The 18,161-nt window shown below is 65.7% G+C and overlaps 1 protein-coding gene across 1 annotated transcript in view; it reads right to left on the bottom strand.

Annotated features, from left to right (window-relative positions):
* Window positions 1–16,501, bottom strand: part of CBFA2T3 (CBFA2/RUNX1 partner transcriptional co-repressor 3) — a 44,659-nt gene extending 28,158 nt beyond the window's left edge. The window contains exon 1 of the mRNA XM_069497841.1: window positions 16,465–16,501. The gene's annotated coding sequence lies outside the window, so the exon portion shown is untranslated. The remainder of the gene's footprint in view (window positions 1–16,464) is intronic.
* Window positions 16,502–18,161: the final 1,660 nt, after the last annotated feature.

The raw sequence follows: 18,161 nt of genomic DNA, 5'->3' as shown, positions 1-18,161 counted from the left end.
CACTGAGAGCATCATCATCCTCGCGGCTCCCGCACTGCTGAAGCTGAGAAGCCCCTCACTACTGGGGAAGAGCTGACCCTGCCTGCGGCTGAGGACACTGGCCGTGAACTTTTAGGAGAGGCTGCAGTTCTAAAGGTGGCACGTGTTCCTCTTTCGGCTAGCACCGTAACTAGACGCATTGATGAAATAGCAGGGGATACTGAGGCACCATGGTACACAATCCAGGTTGACGAGTCTACCCCTGTTGACAAGGCAACAATGCTTGTTTCTGTGCCATGTATTTTTCAGGAGGACGTGCGGGAGGATATGTTACGTGCACTTTTGTTGCCAGCCAGCATCACAGCTGCAGAACTGGTCAATGATTACTTATCAGGAGCACTGAACTGGTCCTTTTGTGTCAGTACGTGCGTGGAGGGAGCGGCTGCCATGACTGGACGGCTTTCTGGTGTCACTACTGGGATCAAGGAGGTCACTTCTGAGCGTGAGTCTACGCACTGCGTCATTCATAGAGAAACGCTGGCCGAAAAACGTCACCTGAACTAAACAACGTTCTGCAGCACGTGATTAAAATTATCAACCACATCAAAGCACACGCCCTCAACTCACGTCTGTTCACGCAGCTCTGTGAGGAGATGGACACAGAGCACACACGTCTTCTCTGACACACGGAAGTGAGAGGGTTCTAAAGGCAGATCACGGGCCAGAGTGTTTGCGTCACGAGAGCCGCTCAGAGAGTTCTCTTACAGAAACAGTCACCACTGGCAGCACACTTCAGTGACACAGAATGGGTCACAAAACTTACTTGTGTGACATAGTCAACCTGCTCAACAAACCCAATCTGTCACTTCAGGGGAGAGGACAACTGTGTTCAAGTCGGCAGATAAAGTGGCTGCCTTCAAAGCCAAACTGGAGTTACAGGGGCAACGAGTGAACACCGGGATTTCTGACATGTTTCCAACATTAGCAGAGATTTCGAAAGAGACTGAGCCAGGGCCTTCTCTCTCCCAGCTGGTGCACGATCACCCAGCTCAGCTTGCAAAAGAGTTGGAGCATCACTTCCCAACCACAGAGACCCCAAGCTGGGAAGGAATGGATCCGAGACCATTTGTGAACAACCCTGGTGAATCGACTTTGCGGGTGCTAGACAGAAGAGGATCAACTGCTTGAGATCACAAATGACGGTGGCCTTAAAAGTATGTCTGAGACAACCTCAAATCTCCATACGTTCTGGATTAAAGTCAAGGTGGAATATCCCGAGATTGCCACAAAGCACTGAAAAGTCTGCTTCCATTTCCTACGTCCTGTCTTTGTGAAGCCGGGTTTTCTGCAGCGACAGCCACCAAATCGGCATTATGGAGCAGACTGGACACAAGCATCACACTTCAGCGTCACTGTCTCCCATCACCCCCAGACGGGACCGTCTAGTTGCAGGAAAACAAGCTCAGGGCTCCCACTGATTCTGCATTACAGCGAGTTGCATAATTATTTCAATACGCGTTATAATGTACTAATAATAGAAATGAAGTGCACAATAAATGTAATGAACTTGAATGATCCTGAAACCATCCCCCACCCCTCTCCCCAACCCTCTCCTTGTCTTCTCTGAAACCCGTCCCTGGTGCCAAAAAGCTTGGGGACTGCTGACTTAAACCACGTCCTTGATTTATTTTTAAAAGTGCCTGTTGCTCGTAGCACTGGGCCCGCCTCACTCTGGCCCCCGGGGAGGACGGAGACCTGCCGGCGCTGGGCCGGGAATGGCAGAGCGAGGAAGGAGACACAGTTACAAACCCTCATGTTACAAACTGTCACGTCAGTTAACAAACAGATACATTGTTACAGATGAAATCTGAGGAATTCATCTGTTATCTGCTGGCCCGAGGCTTCGGATGCAAATTAGCCTGGCCAGAAAGTCCTAGAAAGCCCCAGACAGCCAAGAGGCAGAAGCTTCCAGAAGGGGTCCTGCTGCATCTGGACTCTGGCGCTGTCGGACGCGCACCTGGAAGGCAGATGTTCCCGGGAGGGCACAGGGAGGCCACAGGCGGACCGGAGGGCTGGGGGACAAACCCCACCCTGGTCATGGCACCCCCGGCATCCACGAGCAGGTGCCCGGCCAGGGCCCATTACTCGGGATTCTCCTCTGCCGGCAATGAGACGCCAGCGAAGGCTTAACCAAGTCCCAAAGTGTTTGCACTGTTTAAAACACGTGCAAATTGGCTGCCTGTCACCTTGCCCTCCCCAGAGGAATGCTGCCAAAATTTGAAATAATAATGCTGCTCACAGGAACGCTAAATAATAATTAGGGACTGGTGGTTTATCATGCACGAGTGGCAAACTGAGTATGTTTTTCCTGAAGCGCCAGAAGGTTCTCCCACCAACCCACAGCATCGCCCTAAGTATGACGTGTGCTGTGCACACGTATGACAGATGCACACGGATGAGGGGGCGATGCAGCCCCCAGGACCCGGGTTTGGAGTCTGGCTCGAGACTCGCGTCCTGCTCTGAGCAGGTGTGGACCCCATCGCGCCTGGCCGCAGCTGGAGGCGCCAGGTGATGTCGTGTGTGCACCCGCCATGCCAGCAGCTGGAACAGCTTAGTGGCAAGTGACCTCCCTGGAGGAGGCTGGGACCAGGGCGGCAGCTGTGGCTGCTTTGCTCCAGGTTCCCTCCCTGCCCCGTGTTCCCCTGCGAGCGGGTGGCCCGGGCTGCGTGGGAAGTGAGCCACCTGGGTGCTGCCTGCAAGGAACCCAGGCAGGACCCCTTCTGGAAGCTTCTGCCTCCGGGCTACCCTGCAAAGACAGGAGAATGGGGGCCCACACTGCTGTGGGACCTTCTCCCGGGCCCCCTTCGTCCCCGGCCTGCAGGGTCAGGGAGGGCCCCGGTCGGTGCCTCAGTGTCAGAGAATGGAGGAGAAACACGTGTGTGCGTTTGGGTGGGGTGAGAGAGAAAGCCACAGCGCCAGAAAGGTGGGCCTGCCAGGGAGGAGCTGAAGTTTAAACTTCATTTCATGTTAAGTTTGAATCGTCACATGTGCCTGTGGCAGGCGCAGCCCACCACGCAACGCCAAGTCACCAAACACGCAGGGGTCCTGAGCCCCTTCCCAGCTCTGCCAACCCCGCTGGGTGGTCCTGCCCCAGCCAGGCCGCTGAGAGGCTGCTCCCCACCCTTCCGGAGGCCGGAGCCCCACCCGGCCCTGGAGGTGCCATTACACGGGGCCGGGCGTCACTGACAAGCTCTGGGACTGCGCCGGGGTCCCCACAACCTGGAACAACACCCCCTTTCTCTGAATCTAAGGGAAACAGGCTCCTCCCAGACAAACCTTCAAACAGATGTTTCCTCTCCGCACAGACCTTCCTGCCCCTCCCCCACCGGCCTGCCCGGGCGCCCGCGAGGCCAGAGCGGGGCAGACCCAGGGATTTCAATTCTTCTTTTTACGAAGGGGGAGGAAAATATATATATAAAAAGTGTTTCACAAGCCTGCCTTTGCCATTGTTTATGTAAACAGGTAAACTGTTTCCTGCCTCAATTAAAAACATCTGCCACATAAATGAATACCAATTAACTCATCCTGTTTTTAATTACTCTGTTAATTACACGCAGGCAGCAGAAAGGACGGCTCTGGAGCAGGGAAGCCGGGCGATGCCCGCCCAGCCCACCCCCAGCTCGGCCGGGACGGGGAGCTTCCCCGTTGGGCTGCAGTGCGGGTGTGGGCGCCTCTTCCAGGACCTCCCTGAGTCGGGGCCTGGCCACGCCCCCTCCTGCCTCTGACAGCCCAGGACTCTGCCCTGGGGTCCCGCAGGCCCACGGGAGGAAGCGAGGGGGCCCCAGGGTCCCCATTTGCAGCTTGGTCCACACTTTGCTGGGGGGGGTGTGGGCAGGGGGTGGGGTCTGGATTTCATCCAGGGGGCGGAGGGGGATCAAATCCACCCTGAACGGTTGCCTGGCAACGTTAACGGTGCCACCCGTCCGCTGAGCCCTTCCTGGGACAGGACGAAGTGCCGGGTGTCTCGGGGCAGGAGCCACCCCCAGTTTCAGTCACTTCCTGGGGAGCACCTGACCCCACCCCACGTGCGCCATCTGGCTCTTCCTCCACAGCCTTTTGGTGATTACACGGTCACCACCTGCTTGCTCCAGCAAACCACTGAAGAAACCAGACACCTGGCCGAGCCTCCGGCACCTTGGAAGGACACAGCATTACGCCCACTTCACAGACGGCAAAGCTGAGGCTCACGGTCCGAGGCCAGGTCACCGGGACAGGCCGGAGGAGGCTGTGGGCCCAGGACTCGGACTCCAAGGCTGGTGTTGACACCACCAAGCCGGGCCCTGGCACATCACTCACACCCCAGGCTGTCCCGGGAGCTGGGCCAGTCCTGGACCACCCTTGGGGTGCGGAGGGCTCCACTCCCGGAGTCTGTCCTAGGGGCATCTTGAGGGTCCCCACTAGGAGAGCCCCCCACGGGTCTGTGCAGCTGTTGAACCCCCCCCCCCACCCAGGTCTCTGCGGCTTACAGGGGCTGAGAGGAGCCTGTCCGGCCTGGGTGCAAACAGGTTCCCCGAAGCAGGGCCGGGGCCTCCCCAGAGCAGGACGCGGCTGAGCTCCGAGGGCAGCAGTGCCTGCCCCGAGCAGGGTGGGCGGGGGGAGGCCCTGCACCGGAGCCTTGGGACCCGTCTGCCCCCCACTCCCGTCCCAGAGCACGGGGCCGCCGTTTCCTAAATCAGTCGCCCTCCTGCCGCACTGAGCCCACCCATGTGACAACCCTATTAGGTTGTCCTGTCACATCATAATGCTGCAAACAAAACGTTCTATTAGTCCCACGTCACAGATGGGAAGGTGGAGGCCCAGGGAGGGTCGGGACCTGCCCCAGGCTCAGGGCGTGGCAGGGACACAGCAGGGCTCTGGCCCAGCCGTCACCCACGTAGCTGCCTGGCTCCGGCCTGGTCCCTCCAAACACCCCAAGTCTCCCTGACTGGGCAGATGTGGGGGGAGAGCTGGGGGAGCCCCGTCACAAGCCTGGGGCACTCGCAGGCTGACGGGGAGGGTGCAGCTTGTGGGCCTGAAGTCGGGCATTCCCGGCGTGGGCGAGTCCCCTCATCTGGCCTGGTCACTGTGCTCCCCGCGAGACAGGGCCCTCAGTACGGCCCCCCATGCAGACATGAGGATGCAGGAGGACGCAGGGCCTCCCGCCCTGCTCCTGCCTCCCCTTCCAGGCAGGCCGCCAGGCTGAGCTCCTGCATGTTGCCTGGTGGTTCCCGGAGCTGCCAGGGGCCGAGGCCAGCATGCTGTTGGGAAGACGCCATCAGACTTCGCCCGAGTGAGGGTCTCTCCTGAACGTCTGCAACCCGCGTTTCCTGTCAACACCCACCGGCCACCTCTTTGCGGCCTTTTAACCAATTTGAGCAGTAAAACCTGTCTCCTCCCGAGTGAGCTGGAAAGCAGCTGAGCTGCTACGGGGTGGAGGCTCCGTGCAGCCCGTTCCCAGTGCGGAACACGTCACAGGGACACATCACAGGCCAGCGGGCCAGGCCGTGGGCCCCTGCCACTTGGAACAGGCCCAGACGTCTGCTGCTCTGATCTCAGGGCTGACAGCGGTGGGGACGGGAAGGGGAGTCCTGCCTTCAAACCAGGCGCTGGGCTCCCGGCTCGACTCCGGCACCTTCTAAGTTGGGGGGGCGGGCCTCAGAGGAGCAGCGAGAAGGCAGAATCTGCCCCCGGACAGCAGGTGCAGGCTGCAGGCCGGAAGGGAGGGGAGGCTGAGGGCCAGGCCGGTGCTCTGCGTGGGGGTGACTGGACGGGGCACGTGGTGTCCCTGGGCGGTGGCTCAGGACCAGGCGTGAGGCCCCTCAGAGGCAGGGCCCCGGCCGCAGGGAGCGGGTCTGTCTTGCCAGGCCACGTCTGATGCCTGGGTTCAGCCCGGGCTCACACGCTGCCTGGCGGGCAGGACACAGCGCGGACAGCCTGGCAACCGCCACCTGGCGGGGACCGGCCTGCCGAAAGGCGGGCGAAACCCAAGGCCACCGGCTCCCCGTGCTGCAGCCGCCAGCCTGCGCCTCCGCACACAGCACTGTCTCCCCACGGCCACGGAGCGTCCTCCCCTCCACCACGCACCAGAGACGGGGCAGTGGGGCAGACAGAACCCAGGGCGGTCCCGGAAGAGACTAGAAGCCACCAGTCACGGCGCCAAGCCCAGGGCTGGGTCTGCGCAAAGTCTCAGGCCTGCACAGCCCCAGGGCACAGCCACACAGAGAGGAAGCCGCCCCCAGCCACACAGCAGCGACCTCGGCGCGGACCCCTCCCCACAACCCCAGAGAGAGGGCCCGGGCCGTGTCCCCGGCGGGCACAGGTCTCTCTTCAGCGCCACCGGCCCATCCTCCCCAGCCCGGCCTTGGGAAGGCGCCAGGCGGGCAGATGGGCCGGGTGCGGGCGCTGGTGCAGCCCAGCCGGGGCGGCAGCTGCTCCGGGGGAAGACCCGAGAGAAGATGGGCTCTGCCGCCCCCTCCGGAGCAGGAACCTTCTGGATGTTTTGACTCACTCCACCAAATGGTCTCACGGAACCTCCAGGAGATCTGGGGTGCGGCTCTGCTGAGTCAAATCAGCCCTCAGGGAACTTTCCCGGGGGAGGCCCCGTCCTCGTGCCAGGCAGGAGACGCACGGTGCACGCCAAGTTCTCCTCTCCCCCGGGCTGGCAGGAGGTGAACTCTCATTTTACAGGGGGGGAAACTGAGGCTCAGAGAGGTTAAGGACCTGCTGAGGGCCCCCCCCCCCCCGCTGGCCCTGAGCAGGAGATTCTCACTGCAGGCTCCGCGGCAGGGCCCCGAGGACGGGACTAGGGGACATCCAGGGACCCCTTCGCGCACGACCCTGCCGATGCCTGTTTCCGGGGACACCAGGGCTGCTGCCCCGGGTTTCCCAGCAGCCCCTTGGGGGGGCCTCGCAGGCTGAGAGGTGGGGACCCCCGATCCCCGAGGCTGCGGGTGGCACTCTGGAGTTACCGTCCTCCAAGCCTGGGCCGTGCGAAAACTTTTACGATGGTTTTAAAGAGAGGCTGAAAGGGACAGTGAAGAAAGGTGGGCTCTCCCGCCCCAGGGACGTCAGCTCCACGGGGGGGTGGGGGCTCACGGGAGCATGGTGACTGCCGGGGACTCACTGTCCCCACCCTGAAGTGTGGGATTCCGCTTGGGGACCGCTGCGAGAGACCTGGCGCCCGGTGGGCACAGGGACATGGCCCAGCTCAGCAGAAACGCGTCTGTTCTTTGCCTCGTGGGGCAGTTTTCAGGGCCTGCCCCTCCCCCCGAGTCTCGCCGGCTGGGGGCAGTCACTGGGCCAATTCTCGGGAAGTGTGACGCGGAGGACCGAGGTGGCCCTGTGGCCAGAGAGCTTTGTTCTGGAAGGACACGTGGGTGACGACCCCAACTGTGCGGCTGCAGGGAGACCAGGGAGTGGGAATCTCTCCCAGGGACGGGCTGGCTGTGCCCAGAGTTGACCAGGGTGGGGACTCTGAGTCTCAGATCCTCGGCTGCAAGGCGGGTGACAGGTGCTGGCGGCTGGGCCTGGGCGGGAATCACTTTAGATCCGCCTCTCAGAGCTACGTGTGTCCTGGCCCCTGGGCAGCCCTGCCCCCGCCTGTCACTCCCTGCCCTCTCCCCCGCCGCTCCTCGAACGCAGGGACACACTCCCACCTCGGGGCTCAGTGACAGCGGCCCCTCTGCCCGAGGATGTGCCCCAACGGCCACCGGCCACCGTGTCCCCGCCAGGCACTGGCTCCTCCCCCGAAGGCCTCAGCGCAAGGTCACCTTGTCAGAGAGGCCTGACCTGGGCCGGACAGTGACCTCCGCGGCCGGGGTGGAGACACCACTGTCCCTCGTCCACTGTCTGTCCCTCCCCAGAGGGCAGTGGTTTGCGGGGTTCTGGGACGGTGCCCAGCACGCGGCAGGCGTCAAAGCCTGGTCTAGCGCACCACGTCCCTATTGACTGCAGGCCCCTGAGACGAGGACGCCCAGGTCTCCGGGGGGCTGCCCCGTCGAGTGGACAAGCCCTCGGTGCGGCTCAGCAGCTCAGTGGCACAGGGCGCGGATCTCTCCAGGCGGCACCGACCCCACCCGGGGCAGACCCGCAGGCCCCGACCCAGGCTGCGGCTGGGCACAGCGTCCCCTAGTGCCGCCCCGGCAGGCAGGGAGGGTCGAGTGTCGGCCCCACAGGGTGCACAGCAAGAGCTCCGTTCTTTCCCAATTCGGAGAGAAATAAAAAACAATCATCTCGATGCATCTTCCCTGGGGCGTCTGAATTCTGCCCTGTGTCCAGACAGGCTGGGGGAGGGGCCGGTGCAGGGGGAGGGGAGGGCCCATCTGTTCTCCTCGAGGGACCTCTGCACGGGCCTCCCTGCCCGCGTGGGGTCGGAGCAGGTGCCAGCCTGGCACGGGAGCCCCGCCTGCCTCTCCTGCCTCTCCGGGTGGGGTGGGGCTGGGGGCAGCTGGAGAGGGGTGGTCTCAGCTGGCCCCGGGAGGACGGGAGGCAAATGCTGAGTGGGACTGTCCCCCACCGCACACCCCCAGGCCCAGGAGGCCCGGCTGGCCACCACCCCGAGGCCCCAGATGGGTCAGTCTGGCCACCGCCTCCCGCAAGGGCTGCACGGCCGCAGCGGAGTGTCCCCGCCAGACTCTGAAGTCGGCTCAGGAACAGCCAGGGCCCCTGACATGGCAGGGCCAGCCCAGCCGAGAAGTCCTCTGTCCTGGGCCACCAGGCTGAGGCCACCTGGCAGAGGCTGCGGACACCACGGGGCAGGGACACGCTGCCCCAGCTCCTGACCTACAGAGCAAATCGGCTGCCTCGCGCCGCTGGGTTTGGGGTGGTCTGTTCCTCAGCAGGGGAAGCCGGACGGCTCCCCACCCGCGCACCTGTCCTCAGGGGGCCACTCCTGGGCTCGCTGGGCCTTGGGGTGCTCCCTCACCTGCCTCGGGGCCCTGTTTGCCGCCGTAGCCAATGACTGGCCGGGAGCGGGTCCTCGCAATGTCTGCTCAGGGAACCAGGAGTCCGGGTGTCAGGACAGGCTGTCCAGGTTGACCTCACGCCGGCCCAGGCGGGCAGGACTCACGGCCAACTCGAAGGCCAGAGGCAGACGCAGGGGGTGAAGGGACTGTTTGTGGAACCAAACAGGATGACAGCTTGCGGGCGGAGCAGCCCTGCTGGGCAAACAGCCCTCTCCATGCACCCGAGGGTGTCCCCAAGCCACTCGTGACCCCGGGCACCACCAGCTGTGGGACGGGGGTGGAGGGCCACCCCACAGGCAGGACATGTACCTGCTGGGACGCTGGGACAGACACAGCAGTCCTGCCCCACGGAGCTGACCTCGGAGGGGAGACGGGAATGACAGGCAAGAGGGCGGGACGGCAGGGTCGAGGGTGGGCAGGGGTCACTGGAAAGGTGACATTTGAGCAGGGCCTGAGGCAGAGGCAGGCGGGAGCCCTGTGGGTGCCGGGGGAGGCACTGCTGGCACCCGGCGTGCAAAGGCCCGGAGGTGGCTGGGACGTCTGGGTACCAGCAAGGGAGCTGGGACAGATGGGGGCTCTGGACTGGAGGCCACCCTGGAGCCTCGGCTCTGTTCCGGGAGGGCTGCGTCCGCCTGGCCTTCAGGGGACCCCGTGGCTGCTGTGTGCAGGACGGCCGGGCGGGGGGTGGGGCGGGGGTGGGCAGAAGCAGAGAGGCCAGGCCGGATTCTGGCTCCTGCCAGGAGGGTCAGCAGGCAGGTGCCGAGGGCTCCAGTGACTGTTTGTGGAACTAAACACGACGACAGCTTGCAGGCGGAGCAGCCGCTGCTGTGCAAACAGCCCTCTCCCAGCACCCGGCAGGGTGTCCCCAAGCCACCCCCGAAGCCACCCCCGCCGCGGCCCCACCACCTGGGAAAAGGGCCGGGGACCAGGTAACAGAGCCGCGAAGCCTGGCGTGCACGGCAGCCCCCCTGCTAGTCCACCCTGGAGGCCGCGGGCAGACCGGCGCCTGCGCTCCCAGGAGCCCACCCAGGAGCCACGCACACACCCGTGCAGGAGCCGTGCACGGACGTCCGCACGGCACGACGCGTGACAGCCAGAAAGGCAGGAAACGACGGTGCACACACGTGGTCTCCGCACGCGGTGGGTGCGTCCAGCCACGAGAAGGACCGAAGCTCTGACACAGGCCACAGGGGGACAGACCTCGAGGACACAAAGTCGATGCAAAAGGCCACATGTCGCGTGACCCCGTCTCTACAAACTGCCCGGGGGGGGGGGACAGGCAAATCCGCGGAGACCGAGCAGACGGTGGCCGCCGGGGTGGAGGGGCAGAGACGGCCAGCGGGTGAGGGGTTTCTTTCAGGGGTGACGGACGAAAGGGTTTGGGCACCAGCTGGTGGTGGCGGCTGCACAACGTTGTGACTGTATTAAATGCCACTGAACCGCACACTCTAAAATGGTGAAAATAGCGCATTTTATGTCACATATATATTTTCCCACAATTAAAAAAGCCCGGTGGGGTTTGTTCGAGACCTGCTCAGTCTGCCCCCAGGGGCCCATCCGAGTCGCTGGGAGCCGCGGCCATGCTGCCCCCCCCCGGCTGTGCCGGCCCCAGCCCTCGGCACCTCCGAAGTGAAGGTCCCATCCCCCGCCCGGGTGCCCCGCTCTTGCCCACCTGGGGCCACCCCTACACAGGCAGGTGAGCGGTGGCTCCCCGTGCCCCAACCGTGACTCCCCTGGGCCTTGGAGCACCAGGAACCGTGAGGCTGAGCAGGGCCCGGCGGCCACTGGGGGCAGGGAAGCCCCTTCCTTCCGCAAACACACGCCCAGACCGGCAGGCAGGGCCCAGCGGGAAAGGTCTGCGGCGCAGGAGCCTCCGGGCCAGGTGCGCAGGCGCCCCGGAGACGCCCTCCCCTCCCGAGGCCCCTGCTGACCCGGGTGTCCCCTCTGTCCAGGGGCAGCGGGTCCCTCTGTCAGGTGCCCTGGGCCCCGCCTGAGCCCTGCCCGGCCCGGGTCACAGTGCGGGGGGCGGGGGGAGGTGAGCATTCCGCTGCACTGCCGCAGCTTTAATAGTTCCCAGAACGTTCTCCAAAGCTGGCCGTGGAGCTCCCCTCCGAGTCTGCCCTTCTGGACAGCCGGGTCGGAGGTCATACTCATGCCTGGCCTGTCCTCACTGTGCCGCACCACACGCGTGCGCATGCATGTGCCTGTGCAGGGCCTCGCACGCTCACGGACGTCACGTGAACACGCCGTGCGTGCACCCACAGGGGAGCCCGGGGCAGTGGCCACAGCCCGAGAGCCCTGCTCATCAGGCAAACAGGGGAAGCTCTGGCCGGGGTACCCCCCCGTCTCCAGGGACCAGCCCCGACTTCCTGGACCAGCATCGCGCCGAGTGACCACAGACAACTGTCCCCAGGGCCACTGGGCAGTGCGGACTCGCAGACGGGCCCCTGCCCTGTGCCAGGGGTTGGCGCAGGGCTCCGTCCCCGACAGTGCCTGGCGCTTCCTGGAGAAGCCGCCGCTCAGACGCGGAGAGACGGGGACGAGCCATCCGTGCTGGTGGCCGTTTGATGATCCGGGCTCCGGCGGGAGCAGCACTGACCAGGGAGGGGCTCGGCCCCGAGCGCAGGGGGGGGCCGTGGACGGGTCTCAGCCCACACGCCCAGCCCTGCACCGTCAGGACGGGGGACAGGCGGGAGGCACGTGAGGCGCTACCGCACGGCTGACCCCACCGTGCTCCCAGGTGTGACAGACGGGGACACGCAGGCTCCCAGGGGCTGAGCCGTGCCGGGTCACCTGGGCCTGCCCGTTCCCCACCGTGGACAGCGCCTGGCGGGGCAGGCACAGGTGCAGGGGTACCTGAGGCCCAGGGTCAGGACGACCGTCCCTGGAGGGAGCACGGCAGAGCCGGGGCTCCACAGACACCGGCACGCACAGGCCAAGTGCTCAGGATCACGGTGCCCACGGAGTTCCGTGCGTGGCTGGGAGCCTGCAGCTGTCCCCGCGGGAGGGGACGAGCACAGCGGGCCGGGGTCTGTCTCTCTGGGTTACAGAACTTTTCGAAGGAGGACACAGCCTCAGGGAGGGTGAGTTCCTGGCCCAGGGCTGGTGGGGAAGGGGAGAAAGGAGGGTTTGTGTGCGGAGCCACCTGATGTCCCTGGGACTGTGTCCCCCAGAGTGGCGTGTGACAACCATGTCAGTCCCCACCATCCCCACTCACGGATCTTTCCCACTACATTTTGCATTTGAAACTGGAGGCACAGAGAGGGTAAGCGATTTGCTGAAGGTCACACAGCACTGGGAGGGGATTCAAACCCATGTGGGGCTGAGCTAGGCGGCGCTGCCACCCCCACCCCACTGCCTCAGAGACCAGGTGGGGGCTGCAGCCAGCCCTAGCCTGGCCCTGCCCTCTTGACACACACCCCCCCGCCCCCCGTCACAGCAGGTTCCTCTGCTGCCTGGTTTCACTCTGGCCTTCCCGGGCTCGGGACTTGGGACTCCCGCATCGCCCAGAGCCCTCGAGTGCACGAGGAGTGTCCGGGGCGTCTCCAGCCTGGTCTCTCTGGTCACATCCAGGCCTCCTGCGTGTGGACCTTCCTCTGCCCCAGCAAACGGAAGAGAGCGCCAGTGCCGGCCGGCCGGCCGGACATCCTCCCAAACCTGCCCCACCCGCCATGCCCAAGCGGCAGGGGCGGCCTGGGGGACCCTGAGCACCCCAACCCCACAGCAGCAAAGCCAGCCCCGAATCCCGTGGGGAAAGCGGCCAGCGACCCGGAGGCCTCGCGCCCGGGCCGATCCGCGGCTGTGGGCTGGCGCCTGGCCCAGGAGAGTCTTCCTCATCTTCGTTTTCCTTCCCTCTGACATCTGGCAGCCAGCGGGTCCCACGGAGCACGGAAAGCAGAAGTCTTCACTTCTGTTCCATCGCCACAGGAAACGCGCTCCCTGCAACCGGCCAGGCGGGTCCGGAGCCGCCAGCTCCCACCGGCCAAGCTGCCGGCGCACAAGTGGGAACCAGGAACCGACTGTTTATCACTGTCCCCGCGGTGAGTTCCCGCCCCGAGAGCCAGGTCCCCGCCCGGCCTTTTCCACTGATGCTGCGAGGGCGGCGTCGCTCCGGGAGTGTTTTTCCAGACTCACGGCCCTCGCTGCATCGCCCTCTTGGCTCACGCGGCTCCAGGGCCTGGGTGGGCTGCTTCCCGCCTCCCGCCGCCCAGCGGCCGCCCCGGCCCGCGCGAAGCAGGGTCCCAGCCTCAGGAGCCTCAGGAGTCGAATCAGCCCTTCCCATATGGAGGGGAAAGTCAGGGGGCAATGCCCCCCAGGAAAGGACGGGGGGTGTGGCTCGCTGACTAAGCCACGGGGACAAGCTGGCAAGTGACTGTTCTTGGATGAACGGCGCGGTGTCCGCCCAGCCTGGCCCAGACCCCGGACTCCCAGTGAAGCCGAGCCTGGTCGGCTCCTCTCTGCTGCCCACAAACGGGCCCTGGCCCTGCCGCCCGTGCCCCCTGGCCGGCACCACACCCCACCCGCGGGGGCCCTGCTGGACTGGAACTCGGTGGGAGCCACAGGGGCTGCCCGCTCTGAGTCAGGAGGTGGCGCAGCATGTGGCACCCACCTCGCCGGCTCCTGCGGGGCCAGGTGAACAACCCTGGGCCCCAGCAGCGGGACCCACTTCAGGGCTGCCCCGAGGTCGAGGGAGACACAGCAGCACACGCAGCCCGAGTGCCCCGCGGTGAACCTGCACTGTCACCGCATCAGTATCACTGGTACGGCTCTGGCCCTGCCCGGCCTGAAGGTTCACCCAGCGTCTGCCCAGCGGACAACGTGACAGGTGCCTCTGGGGCCAGCTCTGCCCAGGAAGTGCAGTGGCAGCAAAGCCACATTCTCCCCGTCACCAACTGTAGTGGTCAGGACACCTCCACCCCCAGGAGCCCGGGGGCCAGCCGGGCAGGTGACAGGAGCTGCCTGGACAGAGCTGTCCCTGAGTAGTGGGTGCTGTGTCTGCTACAGCATCCAGACAGCGAGCTAGTGGCTTCTAGAGGGTCTTGAACAACGATCCCCCTCCCCCACATGGCACGGGGGATGGGCTGGCCAGAGCCACAGGAGGCGGGGAACAGCTGGGATGAGGCAGGGGTCACGTTCTCCCTCCCTGCCCCGACCCCAGGTGCACCCATGGCCTGAGGGCTCCCACATCTGCAGCACCAACCCCTCCTCGCTGCCAAGCTGTCCTGCCAGGCCCCGAGGCACCCTCGGGTACCCAGGTGCGTGGCCGCGCTCCCCTCCCAGCCCCGGTGAGCGGTGAGCGTGTGCACCTCGCTGGGAAGTTCCACCCCTCACAGGGTGCTGCGGGGACTCCACAGTGACGATAGGTGCCCAGCGCATCTGCGGCCACAGGAGCTGCTCAGAAAGCCGCCTGCTGCTGTTCTCGGGAGGGGACGGCTGGAGCACAGAAACGCAGCCCTCGCCCGGGGCGCCACTCACGCGGGACCTCCTGCGCGCCAGCCCCTCCCCAGGCGGGTTCTGAACACACGTGTGAGCCACACACCTCTGTGCAGACACGGATGTCCCTCCTGCCTGGGGGGAATTCAGAGCAATCTAACCCAAACACCGCGCTACCCTGGCGCTGCGGGGGGGGGGGGGGCTGAGCGCATGACTCAGAAGCCCCCAACTCAGCCGGCTTACAGTGCGGGTGGGGGCGGCTCTGGGGCCGGCGGGGAAGTGCCTGGCCCTCCACCCCCTCCGCCGGGGGCAGCCCTGTGGCTGCGAATTGAGAATTAGCGACCTCGCCTGCCGGCAGCGTCTCCAGATCCTTTTGTAGGAAGGAAAATTAATTTCTCCCAGTTGTGCAGAAATGAAAGTATGTGAAGCCAAATCAGAGTGATTTCCCGGAGGTGGAAACTCGATTGTGCGATGATCCCGCGAGGGAGGGGGCGCTCAGGGGCCTCTGGGGACCCTCCGGCCAGCGGCACAGGGACCGCTCACACCGGCCTCCCTCCGTCGCCAGGAGATCACCCCGCCCCCCACCGTGAGAGATGGATTCTGCCAGAAACTGGTCCCAACGTGATATTCTCTTCCCTCCTGCACCCAGCGCCTGGGGAGCTCCGAAGGCCACATCTGCTCTTCCTGCTCTAAGCTTTTCTTCTACCTCTCCTTGTCCGTTTCAGCACAAGAGAGACGTCCCTGCCCCGCAGGACGGTCCCCAGAGGCATGGCATTTGCGGCAGGACCTCCCGCCAGCGGCTCCCTGTGCACCAGCGTTCAGCCTGCCGGGCCACCTTCTGTCACCCAGAGCGCGGGGCTTGGGGGAGGAAGCGGGCAAATGACACAGAGACCCCAGAGGCACAAAGAACCCCTACAACACGCCCCGGAGCTGTCGACTGGCCCTTCCTGCCCTTCCCCTGCCAGGAAAGCAGACGCTGGAGGCACCTTGTGCCCAAGCAGGAAAGGGCCGGACTCCCTCCGACCAGCCCCGCCAGTGGGGTCTGGGGGACACAGCACAGTCCCAACCTCGGGAAGTTTCCAAACCCCGCGGCAAACTGCAAGGGCAATGCCAGGCGCAGAGTAACTGCCCCCTTTGTCCCCAGCCGACCCCGTCCCCCGAGGTGGCTGCCCTGGGAGCCTCCAGTCTCCCACGGGAGGAAACACACGCCCGTTGTGTATAATGCAGCGACATCCTGGCCCCCTGCAAGGAACAGGGCCTGACAGTTGCTCGGACCAACCCGCAAGCAGGGGCACAAGATTTTCTCTATTTTCACGGGAAATATTTTCCTCCCTGGGCTCAGAACGTGCCGGAGTCAGGCAGCGTCAGTCGGATGCCCGGGACGGTCCTGTTTGGCGGCGCAGGGTCTGCCCAGCACACCCATCCCGGGGAGGGACCAGCTCCGGGCGGCTGCTCGAGCCGCCACCAGCCTGGCCGCCTGGCCGCCCTCTGCGCCGCTTAAGTCACCGTCTAGGGCCGGGTTTCCAGCCATCTGTCCCTCCGCGGCGGCTCGCACCTCCCGCCACCGAACCCACAGCCTGGCTGCGGCCTGCCGGGCAGATAGACGGTTCCCGAAGGCTGCGCGCGGGGCGCCCTGGCTGCCGGACCCCAGGGAGGGCCCAGGAAGCCCCCTCCTCACTGCCGCTGTCGCCCACTGACCCCCGGCCCGGATGGCACGACAGGGACCAAATCAGGGGGAGGGGCTAGAGCTCGCCCCCTTCCCCCGCCAGGCCACCCTCTGATCCGCACTCCGGGCTCTCTGTCCCCGGCTGCGGGGCCTTTGTCAGGCAAAAGGACGCCCCGGGGGCCCGCAGGACACCCCACCCCTCTGCACAGTTCCCCCTGAGTTTGTCCAAGCCCGCGCGGGACAAGCGCCCCGCTCCCCTGGGGGTGCACTCAGCCCGCACGGTGGCGCGGGGCGGGCTGGCTCCACCCTGCCCTGGCACCAACTTTGTAAAGTCGGGGGAGGGGTGCGGGGGCGGCCGCGGCGCGCGGGGCGGGCGGCACTTACGGTCCGGTCCGGCGGGCGGTCGCAGCGGCTCCCGACGTCGCGCTCGCTCCGGACGCGGCGCCCCGCGCGGCAACTGGGGGCCGGGCTCAGGCGCGCAGCGGGGCCGGGGCGCGCGGGGCCATGCGGGGAACAAAGCGCGCACCCGCCCGGCGCTCCCGGCCTCCGCGGCCGCGCCTGTGGCTCCGCGGCTGAGCGCCCGCCCGAGTCTCGGGGGCCCCGCCCGCGCCCCGCCCGCGCCCGCCCCGCGCCACCTGCCGCCCGCCCCGCGCCAGGGCGCTCGGCTCCGCCCCGGGGCGCCGGCCGCGGGAGAGGGGCTCGGCGGGGCCGGGCGCGGGACAGGGGCGCGGGGCTCGGCGCGGGGCGCGGGACGAGGCCTCGGGAGACGGGCTGCTCGGCGGGGAGCCCTCGCCGCGCCCACTCGCCCCGCGCCCCGGGCGCGCACACCCACCTCCAGGGCCGCGGGCCTCGCAGCCTGGGAGCCACGGCGTCCGGCTTCGGCGCGGGAGGCGCGGGCCCCTCCTCCGGCCGCCGCGCCCGCCCACCCCCGCCGCCCCCCGCGCCCGCCCACCCCCGCCGCCCCCCGCGCGGCTCCCGGACGGCCCGGGGCCGCCTCCGCGCTCGGCCGCCAGGGGGAGCGCTGCCCCCGCCGCGCTCAGCCTCCCGGGCGGTCCCGCGCCCCGCCGGGCATTTGCATACGCTTTGCATACATTTGCATACCGCTCCCCGCGCGTCCCCTGCGACAGGCCCGGGCGCGGCCCCGCGACCCCACTGCACACCTCGCCCCCCCAAAGGACTTGAGGGCGCGTCTGGGGCATTCGCCTGCTTGGCGCGGTTGGGTACAATCCTACCCCGACCCCCCAACTCCCCCTCCTACACCGACTCCCCATCTCCCCCCTCCTACCCCGACCCCCAATCTCCCGTCTCCCACCCCGACCCTCCATCTCCCCCTCCCACCCGACCCCCCATCTCCCCTCTCCCACCCGACCCCCCATCTCCCCCTCCCACCCGACCCCCCATCTCCCCTCTCCCACCCTGACCCTCTATTTCCCAGAGACAGTCAGGGTCCCGGGCGACCGTCCTGGAGACAGCACGGGCCGAACCTCAGAGCAGCAGGGCCTCGATTTGCATCTCATTTGGCATAAATCTGCATGTGCAGGCCCAAGGTCCCTAGTTCTCAAGTATAAAAATACAGCAATGTGCGGAAAAACATCCCTTTCCCTCGGCTTTGCGCCCCGGTCCTGTCTCCGCGTCACCAGCCCCTCTCGGGACTCGGCTCAGAGGAAGGGACAGAAATGCCACCCCCAGGGGCCCTGGGCATCTGGGTCACCAACTCTCTGCGTGGGCCCCGCCAGCTGCTGGGCTCCTGGGCTTCTGTCTGGCGGATGATTTCTAAAACCCCACAGACTCTGCAAAACCCTAAGGCAAATGTCTGCACCTGCATATTCCTGGTCTTCGGATTCAGGGAAACACGTGCTTGCCCCGGAGGGCTCAGGCCAGTTCCGGGAGTGCAGGGCCTGGAGCCCCCTTTGCAGGAGAAGGTGCATCTAAACGTGCAGGGCCTGCGGCTTAAGGCCACGCGTCTGCACCAAGTGTGTCCATGCTGCTCCGAGGCCCCGGCCCCATGGATTTTAAGGTACACCATTGCTTTATGTGCCTCTAAGGAAGGACAACATTGTTATAATCCTAAAATGCCTCCA

The sequence above is a fragment of the Eulemur rufifrons genome, chromosome 23 (genome assembly GCF_041146395.1).
Source record: "Eulemur rufifrons isolate Redbay chromosome 23, OSU_ERuf_1, whole genome shotgun sequence".
Classification (NCBI taxonomy): Eukaryota; Metazoa; Chordata; class Mammalia; order Primates; family Lemuridae; genus Eulemur; species Eulemur rufifrons.
The sequence above is the reverse complement of the archived record's forward strand: the minus strand, read 5'-3'. Positions and strand labels throughout refer to the sequence as shown.